Source organism: Hylobates moloch, unplaced genomic scaffold (assembly GCF_009828535.3).
Source record: "Hylobates moloch isolate HMO894 unplaced genomic scaffold, HMol_V3 SCAFFOLD_26, whole genome shotgun sequence".
In the NCBI taxonomy this organism is placed as follows: domain Eukaryota; kingdom Metazoa; phylum Chordata; class Mammalia; order Primates; family Hylobatidae; genus Hylobates; species Hylobates moloch.
The window spans coordinates 623,989-644,973 of record NW_026652301.1 but is presented as its reverse complement, the minus strand read 5'-3'; positions in this window follow the sequence as shown (position 1 = coordinate 644,973).

The following is a 20,985-nucleotide window of genomic DNA, read 5'->3' as shown; positions in this document are numbered from 1 at the left end:
CCTGGCAGAGCTGAAAACCGAAGTTCAGTGACTCTCTTTTGGCCCTTGTATCAGCATCGGTATTAATCAAATGGTTGGATTAGCTCTAAACCCTTTGCAAATCAACCTAACTCATTTGCAAATGTGGAAAATTTGAGGAAGCAGTTGCTTGGGATTTAGTCTGAGAATTGTAAATGGAATATGAGTTAATTGCTCAATAATACAAAAATAATTTATCTCACAATAATAGAGCAAAAAATCTAGGCAATTAAAAAAGCAAACTGAACCCACAAAATGCAAGAGGGGCATTGAGTGCAAGACAAAGTTCTTTAACCCAGCACATTTTCCTGGGTGTCCTGAAACCATCCTATGGGCAGCTGTCTCCTCTGCCTACATGCAAGGCTGATCCTATTTGTAGGTTTCAAAAGAAGCAACACAAATGTTTCGTCAATGTTTTTAGCCCTGGATAGGCCTGTGCTAAGAGATTATTTTACCATGAGTCCTAGCTGAGAAAATGTTCCTAATTTAGAAGAGAGATTCTAGGACACAGTGCCTAAGGAAAACAGGTATCCCCCACAGCAACTGCTTCTGAACATGGCACCAGATTCCTGAGGATTGGTTTGCTTTAAGTGATATCTGGAGCACCCCAGACTGAGAAGATCCATCACGGGAAACTGCCCAAGCAGATGTGCTACTCAGGTTACTGAGTTTGTGCTGACCCAGAGGCAGGAAGGAAGGGGTGAGTCTTCAGGTTACTCTAGGACAAGGGTTGTGTTAGTCTGTTCTCACACTGCTATAAAGACCTACCTGAGACTGGGTAATTTATAAAGAAAAGAGGTTTAATTGACTCACAGTTCCAGATGGCTGGGGAGGCCTCAGGAAACTTATAATCATGGTGGAAGGGGAAGAGGCATGTCTTACATGGTGGCAGGTGAGAGAGAGAAGAGCAAGCAAGAGCAGGGAAAACTGCCTTGTAAAACCATCAGATCTCGTGAGAACTTACTATCACGAGAACAGCATGGGGGAAAGTGCCCCCACGATCCAATCACCTCCCTCCAGGTCTCTCCCTAGACACATGGGGATTATTATTCAAGAAGAGATTTGGGTGGGGACATACCAAATCATATCAAGAATCATTACCAGTTCTGATGGCAATGGACCATCTTTATTTCCCCAAATCTACTGGTTGATGATTTGGTTTGGGGAGTGGGCAGCGAAGCCAAGACTACAAGTCATTCAGTGGAGAAGGTTGTAAAAGACAAGGCCCAGAGGAGTAAAGAATTTTATATAAAGCAGAGATGAAGGGTATGCTGGTGGACACAACACGGACTTTGAAGCCAATCAGACCCAGGTGTTCATCTTGACTCTTCCACTTTGTTACTGCCTGGCTCTGTGTTTCTGATTCCTCATCTGTAAATCAGAAATAATAACTCCTACCTCATAAGACTTTGTGAGGATGACATAATGTTTGCAAATTGCCTCAAATACAAAGTGCTTTCAAAAACATGTTCTTTTCCACTCTTCACTGCCTCCAGCACCCTTATGGGCTATTGTGTCTCCGTATTCACAATTTGTATGTTGAAGTCCTAACCCCCAGTATTTCAGAATGTGACTATATTTGGAGATTGGGTCTTTAAGTTAAAACGAGATCATTAGAATGAGCCCAATTCCAATATGACAGGTATCCTTATAAGGAGAGGAGATTAGGACACAAACACACAGAGAGAAGACCAAGTGAAGACACAGGGGGAAGATGGTCATCTGCGAGCCAAGGAGAGAGGCCTCAGCAGAAACCAACCCTGCTGACAGTTCATCTTGGACACATAACTTTCAGAATTTTGAGAAAATAAATGTCTGTTGTTTAGGCCAGTCAGTCTGTGGCACTTTGTTATGGAAGCTCTAGAAAACTAACGGGCACCAAATCCTATCCCACCTCCGGCAGAAGGGCATATGGCAAAATCTGGCTACTGCCAGGAGAGAAATCTTACATTCAGAAGCAGCTATAGCTGGAAGGTAACTTATTTTTAGGGAAATCTAAGCTCATGCAAACTACCTGGGGTGTACTATGTGAAGAAAAAACAAATATTGTGAATGCAAAGTTAGTCTACAGGATCCTAACGGGATGTAAATCGCTAATAAAGCATATATTTTCCTTATGAATAAGATAAAATAAAAATTTTAGCAGTAGGTGTGGTTAAACCATTTATACATAAAACCAAACATTATTAGAATTACATGCCGAAGAGGCCAAAGTACTTAGTTATTATCGCTATTATAATAATGACTTAATAGTGATAAGAAAAATCTTAACTTAAAAGTCTGGTGTTTTGGTTTAATAGGGTACTTCAACTTGAACACTATGTAGACATGATTAGTTAACTGGGGGCCTTTTTCTCCAAGTCTAACTCATTGAAAACTCTCATTACTCTTACTGACTGCTTCCTGTAAGGAAGGCAGGTGAATAGGAAACACAGGGAATGGCTTTCAAAGAACTATTTTCCCATCAAAGACACTTCAGTATTAGATAATAAAATGCCTTAAAATACTTTTTTAAGGCTCCAAAAAACCAGTAATGAGCTCTGGAGGCCTGTGTGCTCTCTTGCTCACTTGGCTGAGTAGATATTGTTATAAAAACTGAAGCCCATTTTATCTCAGTGGTTGTAAAGTAAGACTGGAATGTAAATTCACTTCTCAATGAACACAGATTGCCTTCAAAAGAATGCCACTATCATTGCCTCTAGCCTGAATTTAGAAGAATATGAATCATTGAGATTGAATAGACGTTAGTAGTTTGCTATATTTGCTTCAGAAAGAAGGAAGAATGAGAAAGAAAGGAAAAGACGGGAGAAGAGGAAAGAAAGAGAGAAAGAAGAAAGGAAGGAAGGAAGGAAGGAAGGAAGGAAGGAAGGAAGGAAGGAAGGAAGGAAGGAAGGAAGGAAGAAAGAAAAGAAAAGAGAAAAGAAAAGAAAAAGCAAAGAGAAAAGAAAAGAAAAGAAAGCAAGCAAGAGCGCACAACTTCCTGTTTCAGTTTCAATGTGTAAAGTGCTTGGGAGTCATCACTCCCATTCTCACAATAAGAGAAAAGCTGAACAAACTGAAAATCAATGACTTTTCTTAGATTTGTCAGAGAATTGAGGCCACAAGGCAACCTACCTCCACAAAACTAGAAAGACAAACAAATAAAATCACAGGCAAGTTCAGTTTACCAGGAGCAGAAGCTGCTGTGGTCAGTAACTAATGAAAATATTAAATGGTAATTCTGACAAATTCCAGGAGGCTGAGTGTGGTCTACCTTAAGAGTTAAAAGCTCCTGGGGTTCCAATCTTAGTGAAGCCCCAGACTTTTGTGGGTTTTACCTCCAGGAATCGCACCATGTTCTCTGATCAGAGAAAAATCCCTTCCTGTTTCAGGAAGGAGGGGAAAGTAACCTTTTTGAAATATGCCCCTATTAAAAGTAGCCATTTTGAAATACACACAGAGTGTTCACCAAAGTAGTTCTTTGAAACAACTTTACTACAGCCTTATCTGACCTGAGGAAAGGACAATTAGACAATCCTAGCCTCCACCTTCACCTCCACCTCCCAGCTTTCTTGTATCACAAAGGAGATGGAAAAAATGGTTAAGAAAGACTTCTGAAGGTCAAGCCCAGGGATTCAGGCCCACTAAAATATTGAGATTTAATCATAAGATTATGGAACACTTCCCTGCCCCAGCATCTCAACACCATATCCACAGGACTCTATTATGGATTACAACATGACAGTGGATTACAACTGAGAGAACTGTAAGACACAGTCTCTGTTTAAGGAGTTCATAGGAAATCCAAAGACAACAGAGGAGAGAAATAAACAAGTGAACTAGAGGAAACGGAAGCCTCTGGTACCCATAGCCACAGCAAACATTAAACATGGTCAGCTCCTAGCCAGGCTAACATAGAACCTCACATTAAAAGCCTAGTGACCCCAGTTCCTATTACCAAGTACATTATAGCTGCCTTTCATAAAAAAATTACAAGTCATGATAGAAGGTAAGAAAAAACATAATCTGAAAAGAAAAGGCAAGCATCAGAATCAGACTCAGATATGACACAGATTTTTAAATATCAAATAGGGAATTTAAATATAACTAGTATGTGAAGGTCTCTAATGCAAAAAAGTAGACAACCTGCAAGAACAGCTAGATGGATAATGTAAGCAGAGAGGAAACTCATTCTATGAGGCCAGTATTACCCAAATGCCAAAGCCAGGTAAATGACTACAAGAAAGGAAAAAAACTGAGATATAGAAATCCTTAACAAAATGGTAGCAACTGAATCCAACATAGACCTAAATGTTAAATGCAAAAACTATAACACTTCTAGATGATAACAGGATAAAATCTAGAGGACCTTGGATTTGGTGATGGATTCTTAGGTAAAACATCAAAAGTACAATGTATAGAAGAAAAAATTAATAAGTTTGACCTTATTAAAATAAAAAACTTCTACATTGTGAAAAACACTGTCACGAGAATGAGAAAACAAGCCATGGACTGGAAATAAATATTAGCAAAACACATATTTGATAAAGGACTTGTATCCAAAATATACAAAAAAATCTTAAAACTTAATAATTAAAAAAACCCAATTTAAAAATGGGCAAAACATTTGAAGAGACACCTCACCGAAGAAGACATACAGATAGCAAATAAGCATGTGAAAAGATGTTCACATGACTTTTAAATAAGAAAATTACAAATTAAAATGAGATATTACTACCTGCTTAATAAAATGGCTAAAATCCGAAACACTGACAACATCAAATGCTGCCAAGGATGTGGAACAGCAGGAATTCTCATTCATTGCCAGTGGGACTGTATAAAGGCATGATCACTTTGGATGACAGTCTGGCAGTTTCTACAAAGCCAAACATAGTCTTTCCATACAATCCTGGAATTATGCTCCTTGATATTTACACAATTAAGCTGAAAACTTATGGCCACACAAAAATTTGCACAGGTATGTGTCATGCCTCTGAGCCCAAGCTAAGCCATCATATCCCCTGTGACCTGCAGGTACACATCCAGATGGCCGGTTCCTGCCTTAACTGATGACATTCCACCACAAAAGAAGTGAAAATGGCCTGTTCCTGCCTTAACTGATGATATTGTCTTGTGAAATTCCTTCTCCTGGCTCATCCTGGCTCAAAAGCTCCCCTACTGAGCACCTTGTGACCCCCACCCCTGCCTGCCAGAGAACAACCCCCTTTGACTGTAATTTTCCTTTACCTACCCAAATCTTATAAAACGGCCCCACCCCTATCTCTCTTTGCTGACTCTCTTTTCGGACTCAGCCCGCCTGCACCCAGGTGATTAAAAGCTTTATTGCTCACACAAAGCCTCTTTGGTGGTCTCTTCACTTGGACGGGCATGAAAATTTTAGACCATGGAAATGATGTTAGATGAATGGCAGATTCAAGCAATTTTCTTATTTGAGTCCATGACAATGCCTGACTGCATGTTGCACAACCTATGCTTGAAAAGTTGAATGAATTGGGCTACAAAGTTTTGCCTCATCTGCCATATTCACCTGACTTCTCACCAACCACCACTTCTTCAAGCATCTCGACAACTTTTTGCAGGGAAAACCCTTCTACGACCAGCAGGATGCAGATAATGCTTCCCAAGAGTTTGTCGAATCCTGAAGCAAGGATTTTTGTGCCACAGGAATAAAAAAACTTATTTATTGTTGGCAAAAATGTGTTGATTGTAATGATTCCTATTTTGATCAATAAAGATGTGTTTGAACCTAGCTATAATGATTTAAAATTTATAATCTGAAACTGCAATTACTTTTGCACTGACCTAGTTTTGTCTTTTTCAGAATTTTATATAAATGGAATTATACAGTCTATAGGCATTTGTTTCTGCTTTCTTTTACCTAGCATAATACTTATGACACTCATTCATTTGTCTGTATCAACAGTTCATTTCTTTTTGTTTCTAAGTGGTACATCTTTGTATTGGTCCTCCACCAGTTATTTATTCCTTTACCTGTTGATGGACATTTGGGTTCTGTCCAGTTATGGGCTATTAAGAGTAAGGCTGCTATGAAGATTATGTACAAGTCTTTGTATGGGCACATGCTTTCATTTCTCTTAGGCAATACCTAAGATTGAAATGGCAGCATGGTAGAACAGGTTTATGGGATTTTTGTTTGTTTGTTTGTTTGTTTTTTGGAGTTTTTGCTCTTGTTGCCCAGGCTATGAGTGCATGAGTACAATGGTGCAATCTCGGCTCACTACAACTTCTGCCTCCTGGATTCAAGCAATTCTCCTACCTCAGCCTCCCGAGTAGCTGGAATTACAGGCATGCACCACCATGCCCAGCTAGTTTTTGTATTTTTAGTAGTGATGGGGTGTCACCATGTTGGTCAGGCTGGTCTTGAACTCCCGACCTCAGGTAATCCGCCTGCCTAAGCCTCCCAAATTGCTGGGATTACACGCATGAGCCACTGTGCCTGGCCAGGTTTATGTTTTTAAAAAACTGACAGTTTTCCAGTGGTGTTCCAGGTTATGTTCCCACAGTGTATGATCATTCCAATTGCTCTGCTTCCTCACCAACACTAGGTATGATTGGCCTTTTTAATTAGAACCATATTTATGGGTGTGTAGTGATATCTCATTGTGGTTTTGATTTACATTTCCTTTATAAACAACAATGTTGAGCATCTATCTTATGTGCTTATTTTCCTTCTCTATATCTTATTTGATTAAGTTTCTGTTTAAATCTTTTGCCCATTTTTATTTGGGTTATTTGTCATTATTGAGTTGTGTGACTTATTTATATATTTCAGATACAAATTCTGTATCTGAATATATTTGAAAATATTTTCTTAGTCTGTGGCTTACCTTTTCATATCCTTAAATTTCTTTTGAGGACCAAGAGTTTTTAATTTTGATGAAATCCAATTTTTTTTTATTTTATACTTTGTACTTTTATGTCCTAATTATAAAAAGCTTTTTTTCTTTTTTAAGAACGGATGTTTATTTTCCAACAACATTATTTCCATTTTGCTTAGGAGCCTGTGGAAAATGGCTTAAGACCGACCACTCAGTGGTTTTTCATACCCATTCAGTGGCCCAAGCAGTGGGAGCTGTGGACCAGTCTTCCGTGGCAGGCTGAGTGCTCCAGTCTTCAGTAGGGACCTGCTGAACAGACACAGGGGGCACCTGTGTGACCTGCACACCTTCAAAGCAGGCTGCAACCTCAGGCTGAGTAGCAGTGCGCTCAGGAGCCAGGGCAGTCCCTTCACCCTGAAATTCCTCCTTAGCCTCGGCTTTTTTAGCAGCAGCCTGCTCTTTCTTTCCAATCTCCTTGGGATATCTGTAGACATAGAGATCAGGTACGACCTCCTATGGTTGTTCACAGGAGATGGTGCCACGCATGTGCAGAACTTCCAGGCTGGCATCTACCACATCAGACCCACTGAGTGAGTGCCCTTGTTGTTAACAGCAGGGGATGGCAATGTCCACAGCGCAGAGGAGAATCTGTGTGACCCAAAGCAATAGTAGGCAGGTTAGCATAAGACACCTCTGTGAGAGGCTGGTGGTCAGCTCTGGGATCAGTAATTGCCAAGAGCCATGGCTCCCAGAAGGCTGCCTGGATCTGGTTAGTGAAAGTTTCAAGAGTGAAACAATGAAACAGCCAGCAATAGGAGTGACTCCAGTGGCAGCAGCAAACTTCAGCACAGCCCATTGACCAGTATTCTGGAGGGCGTGACACTGACATCAGCACGGTTTTCAATGGCAACAATGGCGCAAGCTGCCAGAAGAAGCTTCTCCCAGGTCCTGTTCAGATTTAGGAAGCAGATGCTGTCACTTTTCCTTTTATAGGTGTGCTGTTCCATTTGGAAGTCGAGGTTGATGCCACCTAATTGGGTCCCTGCTGCAAGAAACTTGAGGACATCCTCCTCCTTCATTTGCAGGATATCAAGGGCTCCAGACGTTGTGAAAGTTTCCCTTTAAGTTACAATGGAATCCAGAACAATGTCATATGGACCCTCCTCTGGGTAGTCCAGAAAGCCTAATTATGAAAACTTTATCTAACTTGTGACTGCTTGGATTTTCTCTGATGTCTTCTAGAAGTTTTATGCTGTTGACTCTTACCTTAAGGTCTTTATCTATTTTGAATCAATTTTTCTTTATGGTGTGAGGTAAGAAACAAGGGTAATTTTTTAGCATATAAATATCCAATTGTTCCAGCACCAATTGTTGAAACAATCATCCTTTCCCCCATTAAATTCCCTTGGTGTCTTTGTCAAGAATCTATTGACAGTGATTGCTAACAGATTTCCAGAAAGAAGAAGTGAGAAGCACAGCAGCCTACTAAGCATAACAATCGTTTTACTAAAAAAGAAGTTAAAGAAAATAGTTTTTTTTAAGTTTCTGCACATTGTTCTGAGGGCATACAGAAAACGAAGAAATATTTATTCCAGAAAATTTACTAAATCCTTGGTAACAGCATAGTCTGTGTTGATAAAAGAAAAGCTTTAGCCGAATTAAATTTAAAGGAGTTTAATTGAGCAATGAATGATTCTCAAATTGGGCAGCCCCCAGAATTACAGCAAATTCACAGCGACTCCAGCGCAGCCATGTAGTGGAAGAATATTTATAGACAAAAAGGGGAAATAATGTACAGAAATTGGAAGTGAGGTACAGAACGGCTGGATTTGTTCCAAGTTGGCGTTTGCCTTATTTGAACACACCTTGAACATTCAGCAGTGTATAAATGGTCGAAGTACAGCCACTGGGATTGGCCAAGACTCAGCTATTGCTCCAGGTACAAACTCCTAAGTTAGGTTTTCAATCTTGTCTGCCTACTAAATTAGGTCGCAGTTTGTTCACAAAGACTCAAATATAGAAGTACAGAGTCCTTCTCAGGCCATATTTGGTTCACTTTAACAGTGTCCTCTGAGCCATGACTGCTTCCTCCCTCCCCTCTCCAAGCTCTGACTTATGGAAACACTGCTCTGGGCGCTCAACTTCAGGCAGTGAAGCCCAAGAATATGATACAGGGGATCCCTCTCCCTCCTGTGTCCCAGAATAGGGCTACAGCTTCACCCTGGGAAGGCAGGCTGCTGATGTTTCTCACTTCCCCTATGATGAGAAGCTTTGTTCTTACCACACATGACCTCCTGCATAAACTCTTTCACAGAAGTTCTGATCATACATAGCCCAAAGGGCTGAGGCTCCCATCTTATAGCGTACTCATAGGGTGGAAATACTATTTCAGGACCAGCAGACTGAGAATACTGGGGCTCCAGGTCCCTCCCCTGTGATTCCCAGGGCAGAGGTTCCACAAGGAGAAGGCAAGCTAAGAAGGCTGGAGGTTATCATTCTTCCTCCCTCCAGCATCCAATAGAGCAGGGATGTCACCAGGATAAGGAGGCTATTATCTACACCCAAGCTCCTGCGCAGTCTGCAGAGTTCCTGCCATAGGACAGCAGTAGCCTTTAAGGACAAAGCTCTGTAGTCCTGCCCAAGGGAACTGACTCGATTAGGAAAATGGTGTAGAGAATTTCATGCCTAAGGGTGTTGTAGAAACAATGGAGATCTTAATTCATGGTGGACAGCAATTAAGAGGGCACTTAGATCCAGCAATCCCACTTCTAAGTACATAGCCAAAGGAATTGAAATCGGCATGTCATAGAGACATTTGCACTCTCATGTTCATTGCAGCATTAGTCACAATAGCCAAAACATGGAATCAACCTAAGTGTCCATCAGTGGAGGAATGGAGAAAAACAGGGTACATGTACACAATGAAATACTATTCGGCCTTCAAAAAGAAGGAAATTCTTTTGTGACAACATGGATGAATCTAGAGGACATTATGCCAAGAGAAATAAACCATGCACAGAAAGACAAATATTGTATGATCTCATTTATATGTGAAATCTAAAAAAGTTTAACTCAAGCAGTAGAGAATAGAATGGTGGTTTCCAGAAGATGAGGTTGCGGGAGAGTTGAGGGGAAAAGGGAAAATGTTTGTTAAAAAGTGCAAAGTGTCAATTTGTTGACGAAAAGAGTCAAACTCTAAAATATTGGAAGAAGTTAATGCTGAGCCAAATATGAGTGACCATGGCCCATGACACAGCCCTCAGGAGGTCCTGAGAACATGTGCCCAAGATGGTCAGGGCACAGCTTGGTTTTATACATTTTAGGGAGGCATGAGATATCAATCAAATACATTTAAGAAATACATTAAGATTTGGTCCAGAAAGGCAGGACAACTTGAAGCGTGGCTTCCAGGCTAGAGGTAAATTTAAAAATTTTCTGGTTGACAAATGGTTGAGTTTGTCTATGGACTGATTAAAGAAAAACTTCAGCTGACTTCAATTTAAAGGAGTTTAATTGCAAATAAACATATTAAACTCCTTTAAATTGAATTCGGCTGAAGTTTTTCTTTTATCAGATGGTGTCAGAAGCAGGATCTGAAGTGGAGCTTCTAGCGACCCCCAGGAGTGCTGAGTGAACACGCAGGCTACTGCAGAACCCACTTGTGTCCACTGATCTCTCAGAGCAGCTGGGAATCGTGGGTAAGCTCCCTCTTGGATTTTGGAGCTCCAGGGATTTGTGTTTTGAGCTGAGTTTCTTTGAGCAAATTTCTAATCCAAACTGGGTTTGGAAATCATGGCAGAAACTGGACTAGGTCCAGGATGGGATTTGATCTGGAAGTTAACTGGCTTGGATCCAGTTAGACGTCTCTTACATCTGACTGGGTCAGAAAGGAACTGGTAGTAAGCAGTAACATTGCAGGGGTTATAAAATTTGGCTTTTAAAATCCATGGAGTTTTTTGTGTTCTACTCTTTCGTTTCATTTTTCTTGCACACCTAGGTAGGAGGAATCATTGTCTAAGTTAATCAAGAGAATCTGAGAGTAAAGCCAATATTTTAGGTTAAAATGGGATTCTTAATTTCTGGAAAACTGAGCTCCTTTTGGCTTATACATTAGGCCTGGGAGGCAGCAAAGTCTGGCAGAAATGTCAAAATCTTAAACGGAATGCTCCAAATGAACAACAATGAACTGAAGTACATTAAAAGAAAAAGAAAAATATTTTCTTTTGTGTTGCAGCTTGGCCCCCAGGGTTATGGTATAGTGAGCTGGGTCACTAGGGCCGCTCAGGGAAAAGGAACCCAGAAGCCTGGCATGCCAGCAAAAGGGTAAGAATTTCTTACTAGTCAGATTTCTGGCTTCTCTCTCTGTGCAAACTGCTTGAGTGAATGGTAAAAATCACTGTTTATCTCCTCTGTAAAGTTTTGATTAATGCAGAAAAGAATCCTGAGGCTAGTCTTAAGCTGTAATGAATCTGGTGTATTCTGTGCTATGAATTTGTTTTTCTGTGTTGAGGGGTACCTTAGGATAAAACATGGGCATAGGACCCCATAAGTTGCTGCTCAAGATGGCCCAGCAAGCTGGCCAGTAATGAACTTTTCTGCAGGGGTCCCTGAAACAAACAAGAAACTGGTTGAGGTCTCCATCTTGTTTTATGTCCTTGGGGGCTTGAGCTTGTAACCATGTGGCAGTACTTTCTCTTCATCTCCACCCTCCAGGGAATGGGTATTTTAGGGTTCATGTTGTAGCTCTAAAAATTGTCTTGAGAGTTAAAAGCCTTTGCAAGCTGAAAATTAACTACTCTAGACTCTTTCTGGGACAGGTAATCAGGCTGCCCTGTGCTGTGGCTCAGTAGACAAGGTTTTGCCTTTCCACTGTGGCAGTCTGGGTTTGATTCCCAGCTTAGGAAATGAGTGCTTTCTAGTTTGAAATCTGTGTAACCTTGTGGATTCTCTTCTCCTCCATGGACTGTCTTAAGTTTTCCTTTCTCTGAGCACCTGGGAAGTTACCTATGGTAAAGTTCAAAAGCCAGAAATATAGACCGTTTGGCCTGGCTAAAGTCAGGTAATAAGAAATTTTAAAAGGACTTTACTAAAGAGTGCCATGGTTAAAAGCCAGCTTAATTAAAAGTGAATATTCAAGCTCTAACAGCCTGGACTCCTTGGGAAAAACAGGAGGCACCAGAGCCCCTTTCCTGGCCCTGTTCGTCCAAGGACTCCACCCTAAAGCCAATAACCACTTAAGAAACTTAAAAACTGGCAAATGAAAAATTTTACAACTACAGTAGTAATATTCTGTCTGTCTGTGTAGTTATATATGTGTTGTGTATGCAAATGTTTATATAAAAGAGCTCTAATTGGCTTAAACAAAAATAAATACTTAAATATGTTGAAAGAAAAATAAAAACTGTAATGCCTTTTAGTTCATGTAACTTTAGCAATTTTGGGGAAAGAAAAACAGCTTCAAAGATTATTGGCAAAATAAAAACATTTGGTCTAAATTATGCAGGTCAGATATTAGGTTTGCTAAATGCTTTAAGGTCATAAACTGCTTTGACTTTGGAAAATTTTCAATTTACTTTGGAGACATTAAATTCTAAATAAGGCCTGGGAATATGCATAATTAGCCATGCCCCTGAACTATGCAAAGAAGATTATAAAGAAAGGAGATTTTATATAAGAGAGGATCTTGTATGGTAAGTTCTTGTCCTAAAGTAAAATGACTGGTTGTTTAAAAGAGGGGATGTTTACGACAAGTTAGAAAGTCCAAGCATGTTATAGGTGGTCTGTCATAAAAGGATTCATAAAAGAAAATTTATGCACCAAAAGTGAAAGTTGAGACTACTGAAAAAATAAGTTTACATACAAGATGTGTAAGGAGAATGAAATGTGTTTTTGGTACGAGATTATAAGAAGGTATGGGAATGTAAATTTTTGCCTAGTTTAGAGAGTTAAAGGATTGTTTTAAATTAAATAAAGCTAAAGGTTTAAATAAATTGTGGAAGGTTTATAAAAATTAACTTTGTAAAAAATTCTATGTGTGAAAATATTGACTAAATTTAAAGGGGTATTATTTGGTTTTTCCATAAATTTAACATTGAAATAAAAGCACAACAGGTTTTTCTTAGAGCACTAATCTGCTCTTTAAAAAAATTGTAAAAGGTTATACAAGGTTTATAATATTCTACCTTATGGTCAAACTGATTAAGATTGAATACATTTGTCTATAAGGTTTTATTAAGAATTGGGTTTGACATCAATAATGCACTGATGCAACAGTGACATTTGGCTTATTTGGTATAAAAATCACAGGAAGCATTTTCAAAATAAAAATAATGTTTACTCTTCAGGTTATATTCTAGTGAATGATAGTAATATATGTTCCAAAATTGTATGGGAATTCTAATATTTCTGAGTATATGCTATCAATCATAATTAAGGTTATTATGTTGTTATTGTAGACCACAGAGATAACCAAATTTCTTTGTCAATTGTGTCTTAACTATGACTATTTAAAGTCATTTCCACAGTTAATTGCTTGATACTGATGCAGTTTCTGAAAACTCACAAGCAGGCAAAATCCTATAATATGGTGTCTTTTAAGAGGTTTGTGAAAGAATGGAAAGGACCCTGAAAACCACTCCTGAAAACAGGTTTCTAATAACTTTAAAATCATATCTTGGGTAAGAATTCCCCATGAATTCCCCAATTCCTCAAGAATTGGACTGGGTAAGAATTCCTGAAACTTTAATAAAAAGACTGGTTTATAAAACTGCTAACCCAAGTAGAACAAAAATTAATTAAATACCAAGAAAACACTTTGCCAGATTATCATGTTAAATCAGCCAATACTAAAATTGTTTTGATATATAATTTGAATGAACTCCATGGTCTAAGACAGATTACCTATGATAACTCATTAGTTATCAGTGCTATGCACCTAAATTGGAGAAATAACTGGTATTCAAGAGGACATAAATCTAATGTTAAGCATGGACTCATGGAGAACCATGATGGCCGCCTTGTTCTTCCTGAGTCCTTAAAGCTTTTGTTATTAAAGCTTCTGCAGGCCGGGTGTAGTGGCTCACACCTGTAATCCCAGAATTTGGGAGGCTGAGGTGGGTGGATCACGAGGTCAGGAGATCAATACCATCCTGGCTAACAGGGTGAAACTCCATCTCTACTAAAAATACAAAAAAAAAAAAAAAAAATTAGCCAGGCCTGGTGGCAGGTGCCTGTAGTCCCTGCTACTCGGGAGGCTGAGGCAGGAGAATGGCGTGAACCCAGGAGGCAGAGCTTGCAGTGAGCCGAGATTGCGCCACTGCACTCCAGCCTGGGTGACAGAGCGAGACTCTATCTCAAAAAAAAACAAAAACAAAAAAAAACAGCTTTCCCACGTGAAAGGGCTGATGTTATAACAGCAGATTATTATGCTACAGTGTATTTTCACCCCGTAAAGAAAGTTTTTTATGGTTCACTGAGGACAACGCCTTCATAATCTAGAACTCAAAGATTGGGTCTTCTGAGAACATCAGAGAAAGACTGTCCTTGCCATCCACACTACAGCAAAACTTGGGGACCTTGAACTTTGGGTTCATAATCTCAATACTGAGCAGTGTTCCTTCACACTCTTGGAACTGTACACCCACTGGGACCCTTAAGGTAAAGCTAACCAGGAAAGTTTCTCCCCAGAAGATGGCATCCTTAATGTGAACAACTTTTTCCAAAATCACAGATCAAGACTTCTCTGCTATCATGAAACACTTATCTTTGAATATTTTTATCTTGCTTATGCCTCTATGAACAATTGAAGTGAAAAGGGGATCTATTATGTGCACTTACAGCATACACTTTTATTTGTGAAGGATTTTGCAGCCAGCCTTATACATGAATAACTTTATACTTTAATAGATATAAGATGAAGGCCCAATGTAAGTGAGAAACTTTAATGGTACATATATTGTCTCATAATCAGCCAAAACTCCTCTTAACCTACATCATGGTTTAAAAAGAACATTGCCAGGCGGCCTTCACTCTTCTAGAAGGACATCATTTGTTAGATCCTGTTTCTGTCATTTAGAATAAAAGAGGCAATAATTAGAAATGTATCCCTCATAATAGACTCCATAACAGATTCTATGTAAAGGCAATCATAACCCAACAGGCTTTAAATTCTCCTGTGAAAGTTATGCTGAATAATAGAATTAGCTAAACAAAAAAGTATCTGTGCAGCTGCTGGCACTTGTGGCCTATAAAGAAATACATCAGGCTCACACCTGTAATCCCAGCAGTTTGGGTAGCCAAGGTCGGCAGATCACAAGATCAGGAGATAGAGACCATCCTGGCCAACATGGTGAAACCCCATCTCTACTAAGAATACAAAAATTAGCTGGGCGTGGTAGCTCATGCCTGTAGTCCCAGCTACTTGGGAGGCTGAGGCAGGAGAATCGCTTGAACCCGGGAGGCAGAGGTTGCAGTGAGCCAGGATCACACCACTGCACTCTAGCCTGGGCAACAGAGCAAGACTTCATCTCAAAAAAAAAAAGAAGAAAAGAAAAGAAAAGAAAAAGAAAGAAATACATCAAATATAGATTATAAAAAATTCAGTTGTAGGGGATTAATGAAAAGACCACTTAGTCAAGTGAGCAGACTCTTCATGTAGCTCATTCTTTAATCTATTTAATTTTAAGTGGTTTGGTTTATGGGGACCCTGTATGAGGCACATACTCCAAACTCTTGGTATTATCCTCCCAATAGTCACAATAATAGTCTCTCTGCTGCACTGTATTCTCTCAAACATTTTAAATGTTTGCATGCAGCCATCTCTAGAATGTCAAATGGTCTCTCTTCAACTGGAATGATGAAAGCTGAAAGAAATGTGTGACCATAAGGATACCACAACCTATAAATGACATGCTGAGACTGGAAACTCAAAATGATGGTAATTGAGAGTGGTGCTAAGGCCCTAAGGTTTGGTCACAATCTCACCTAAGTGAGAACCTTGCCAAAAAGGGGAATTTTTTTTTTTAAACAAAATTATGGGAGGCCATTATTTTGGACTGAGCTCATGCACTAGGCCCAAACAGACCAATCCAAACTAATGTGGAGTCACTTGTGCTAAATGTGACATAAACTAAAACTTCAAGGAAACACAAAGATCCTAGGGCAGACCAGGTTTTGTTTTTCTCCTGTAAACAGAATGTTCCATCATAAAGAGGTACCCCTACTCAGTCGTTGTTCCTTCTTGCAAAACCCACTGTTCTATTGTTTCCCAGCGGGTTTCAAGACCATATAAGTACATTTACAATGGTGATAGTGACATCAATGACTAAGGTTTTGGTCAATCTCTCAAATTTGAGAAAATGACCAAAAGGGGGGAATTGTTAAAGCAAACTAAATGGGCCTGAGAAGGATTCCGTACTTCTATATTTGAGTCCTTGTGGATGAAGAGCAACGTAGTTAAATAGTCAGACAAGATTGAAAACCTAACTTAGGAGTATGCGCCTGTAACAATGACTGAGTCTTGGCCAATCCCAGCAGCCATTCTTCAACACCTCAGAGACTGCTAAATGTTCCAACTGTGTTCAAATAAGGCAAATGCCAGCCTGTAACCAGTCCAGCTATTTCTGTACCTCACTTCCGATTTCTGTACATCATTTCCCTTTTTTTGTCTATAAATATTCTTTTACCATGTGGCTGCGCTGGAGTCTCTGTGAATCTGCTGTGATTCTGGGGTTGCCCAATTCAAGAATCATTCATTGCTCAATTTAGAAAGGAAATGTTTGGGTTAGGATAAAGGATTGTGGAGACCCAAGTTCTTATTTACAGAGGAAGCCTTCAAGTACTAGGCTTTAGAGAGAATAGGTTGTAAAATGTTTCTTATCAGACTTAAGGCCTGTGTCGATGTTAATGCTGGAGAGGTATAATGAGGCATGTTCAACCCCCATTTTTCATTCATGGGGGTTGAAACCGTCTCTCAGGTTAAATTTTAAAAGAGCCCTGGCTGATGAGCATGTCCATTCAGGTGGTTGGGGACCTTAGAATTTTATTTTTGGCTTACAAATTAGACAGGAGGAATAATTTCTGGTGATCTAGTGCATAGCAAGGTGACTTCAGTTAATTATAATGTATTGTATGTATCAAAATTGCTAAAAGAAGGAATTTTAAATGTTCTCACCACAAATAAATGATAAATATATGAGGGGATGGATATGTTAATTAGCCTGATCTGCTAATTCCCCAATGTATACACGTATCACAATGACACATTTTACTCTATGGTATAGAAAATTATCATTTGTCAATTAAAAATTTTTCAAAAAGGGCAATGATAGCTTCCTGATATGAGTAGCAAAAAACAAAATGGCATCACAAGCCAAAGTTTAACAGAGAGAATCAGGGAAAGAACATCTAAGAAGGGCCCGGATGGGATAATAGTCAACTCTAGGAGTTAGGAGGACTGTGCACATGTGCTGGGCTTCACTCAGGAGCAATCGGAGAAAGGCACAGGGCATACCTGAAAACATTTCCAAAGCCACATGCAGATGCATCAAAAAGAGACAAAGCTTCATTGACACAAGAGGTTTAAGCACAATTCCTGACCAAACACTATAAATTACTGAACTATAAATTACTCTGACCCAAGAACAACTCTTAGGAAGTCAGGCTTAAAAATAAAATTAAGACTAGGTACAGTGGCTCATGCCTGTAATCACAACACTTTAGGAGGCTGAGGGGGTGCGGATCACTTGAGGTCCGGAGTTCAAGACCACCCTGGCCAACATAGTGAAACACCATCTCTACTAAAAATACAAAAATTAGCCAGTTGTGGTGGTGAGGGCCTGTAATCCCAGCTACTTGGGAGGCTGAGGCAGGAGAATCGCTTGAACTCAGGAGATGGAGGTTGCAGTGAGCTGAGATCATGCTACTGCGCTCCAGCCTGGATGACAGAGTAAGACTCTGTCTCAAAAATAAATAAAATAAAATAAATAAATAAATAAAAATAAAAATAATGCATCCCTGGAAATCTGAAAGACTGTTTTCATGACAAAGCTGCACACTCAGGAGACATCAGAGAAGGAAAATACAAGCTACCCATTCCTGGTTGAATGTAGGGGAAAAAGATAAACTCCTTGAATTGTGATAGCCTCCATACTACACATACATCCCGTGGCAAAGGTTAAAAGTCTAACTTACTAGAAGATCTTAAGCACAATCTTTGACAAATAAGTGGCTTATACTGACCTACAGGCAACTCCTACGTAGTCAGAATAAAATATAAAACAAGAAAAAAATCAGAAGAGACATCAAAGGCTGCACACTTCAGAAGAAATAAACTTCACATAGTCAGGTCTGCCAAGTCACTGAACAAATAAACAACCAAAACAACAGCATCATTAACTTGGAGAGAGGTCAAAGATCACAACTGAGGGTACTGGTGATCTAAAAACTAAAGAAAACTATATCTAAAAATTAAAGAAAAGTATAAAAAAGTGTCTCATCAAATAAAGAATTTAAATAAAGAGAGAAATTATTTTAAAATAAATGGAAATTCTGGAGGTGAAAATTTCAATAACAAATAAAAACATCACTAGAAGTACTCAACAACAAATTTGAATTAACAGAAGAATGAATCAGCAAACTTGAAGATAGATTTATAGAGATTATACTATCTGAAGAGTACAAAAAAAGAATAAAAATAACAAACAGTACTTCAGAGAAATGTGGGAAATCATTAAATGCACCCACATATGTATAATGGGAATAGCGGAAGTGGAGGAGAGAAAGAAAAACACAGAAAAATATCTAAAGAAATAAAGGTTGATGAAACCAAAAGCGCAAGCATAAAACAAAAATAGGCAAATGGAATTATATCAAACTAAAAATCTTCTGCACAGCAAAAGAAACAATCAACAGAGTGAAGAGACAACATATGGAATGAGAGAAAATGTTTGCAAGTCGTACATCTGATAAGAGGTTAACATCCAAAATGCATAAGGAACTCCAATAAATCAATAGTAAGAAAACAAATTACCTGGTTATAAAATAGGCAAATAATCTGAATAGACATTTCTCAAAAGAAGACCTATAAACAGACAACAGGTATATGAAAAAATGCTCAAAATCACAAATCATCAGAGAAATGCAAATTAAAACCACAATGAGATACGGCCTCACACCTCTTAGAATGGCTGTTATCATAAAGATGAAAGATAACCAGTACTGGAGAAGATGTGAAGAAAAAGGAACACCTGCATACTGCTGGTGGGAAAGCAAATTAGTGCCATTATTTTTTTAAAAAAGGAAGTTTCTAAAAAAATTGAAAATAAAACAGCCATATGACCACCATTCCACTCCTGAATATATATCCAAAGTATATGAAATCAGTATATCAAAGAACTATCTCCACTCCCATGTTCATCACAGCATTATTCACAATAGCCAAGATATGGAATCATCCTAACTGTTCATCAACAGATGAATGGATAAAGAAAATGTGGTATACGTACACAGCAAAGTACTATTCTTCCACAAAAAAGAAGAAAATCCTGTCATTTGCAACAATATGGGTAAACTGGGTGAACATTAAGTTACATGAAATAAACCGGGCACAGAAAGATAAAAACCACATGATCTCACTTATATGTAGAATGTATAACAATTAAACTCATAGAAGTAGAGAGTAGAATAGTGGTTACCAAGGGTTGGGGATTGGGGAATACTTGAGGAAATGTTGGTTAAAGGACATAAAATTTCATTTAGATAGGAGGAATAAGTTTAAGAGATCTATTGTACAGCATGGTACATAGTTAATAACAACGTATTGTATTCTTGAAAATTCCTAAGAGAATAAATTTTAAGTGTTCTCACCACAAAAAAATAAGTATGTGAATTAATAGATGTATTCATATGCTTGGGTGAGCCATTCCACAATGTACACGTTTCAAAACATGTTGTATATGATAAATATATACAATTTTTCTATGTGAATTAAAAAATCAAGAAATAATGGCTGAAAATTTCTCAAATTTGACCAAAAAATCCCCAATAATCTACACATTCAATAAGCTCAACAAGCTTCAGGTAAGAGAAATGCAGAGAGCCACACACAGACACATCATAGTTAAGACAGAGAAAAATCTCAAAAAAGAGTAAGAGAAAATGACTCATCATGCACTAGGGAGTACTAATAAGATTAACAGCTTACTTCTTATCAGGGATAACAGAGGCCAGTAGACATTAGAATAACATATTCATACTGTTGAAAGTAAAAAAAAAACAAAAACAAAAACAAAAAACACAAAACACACACACACAAAAGCTGTCAACAAAGAATCTCAGATCCAGAAAAAACTATTTTTCAAAAATGAAGGTGAAAAGGTGATAAAGAAGAGCTTACAGATGTGCTTCTAAGAAATAGATAGTTATTTAGGCTGAGAGCAAGTTACAGCAAACAGTATTTTGAATCAATATAAATAAACGAGTGCCAGTAAGATAATTAAGTAGGTAATTCTAAAAGATAAAGCAATTCCATATTGCTTCTCCTTTCTTCTCTTAATTGATTTAAGGACAATTACACGAAACAATATGTATTGTGTTGTATTATATTGTACTGTACTGTAGGGTATATAACATACAGAAATGTAATATATTTGACAATAACACAACAAAAAAGGTAGGTGAGAATGTAGCTTTATTGCACTAACAAAATGATGCCAGATGGTAACTTGAATCCAAAAGAGGAAAATAAGAGAATCAGAAATAGTAAATTGGAAGTTTAATAAACTCTATAACTACATTCTTTCTGTCAGCTTCTCTAAAAGACATATGTTTTATATAAAGTAATAATTATAAAAGTGTAATATTGTGTTTGTAAGCAATATACCTGTAATAGGTATAATATTTGGATTTTTAAAAATGGTGGAAAGGGATTAGAGTTATACAGAAGTTTCTACATGTCACTGGAACTAAGTTATGACAGATCTTATGCAGTTCTGTTTTTTAATAAAGGAAATTTTATCTTTCATAGTTCTGGAGGCTGGGAAGTCCACATCAAAGTTCAAGTTTATTTGCTTTCTTGTGAGGGCTCTCTTCCAATTTTGCACTTGATGGCCTTTATTTGGTTTAAAAAAAA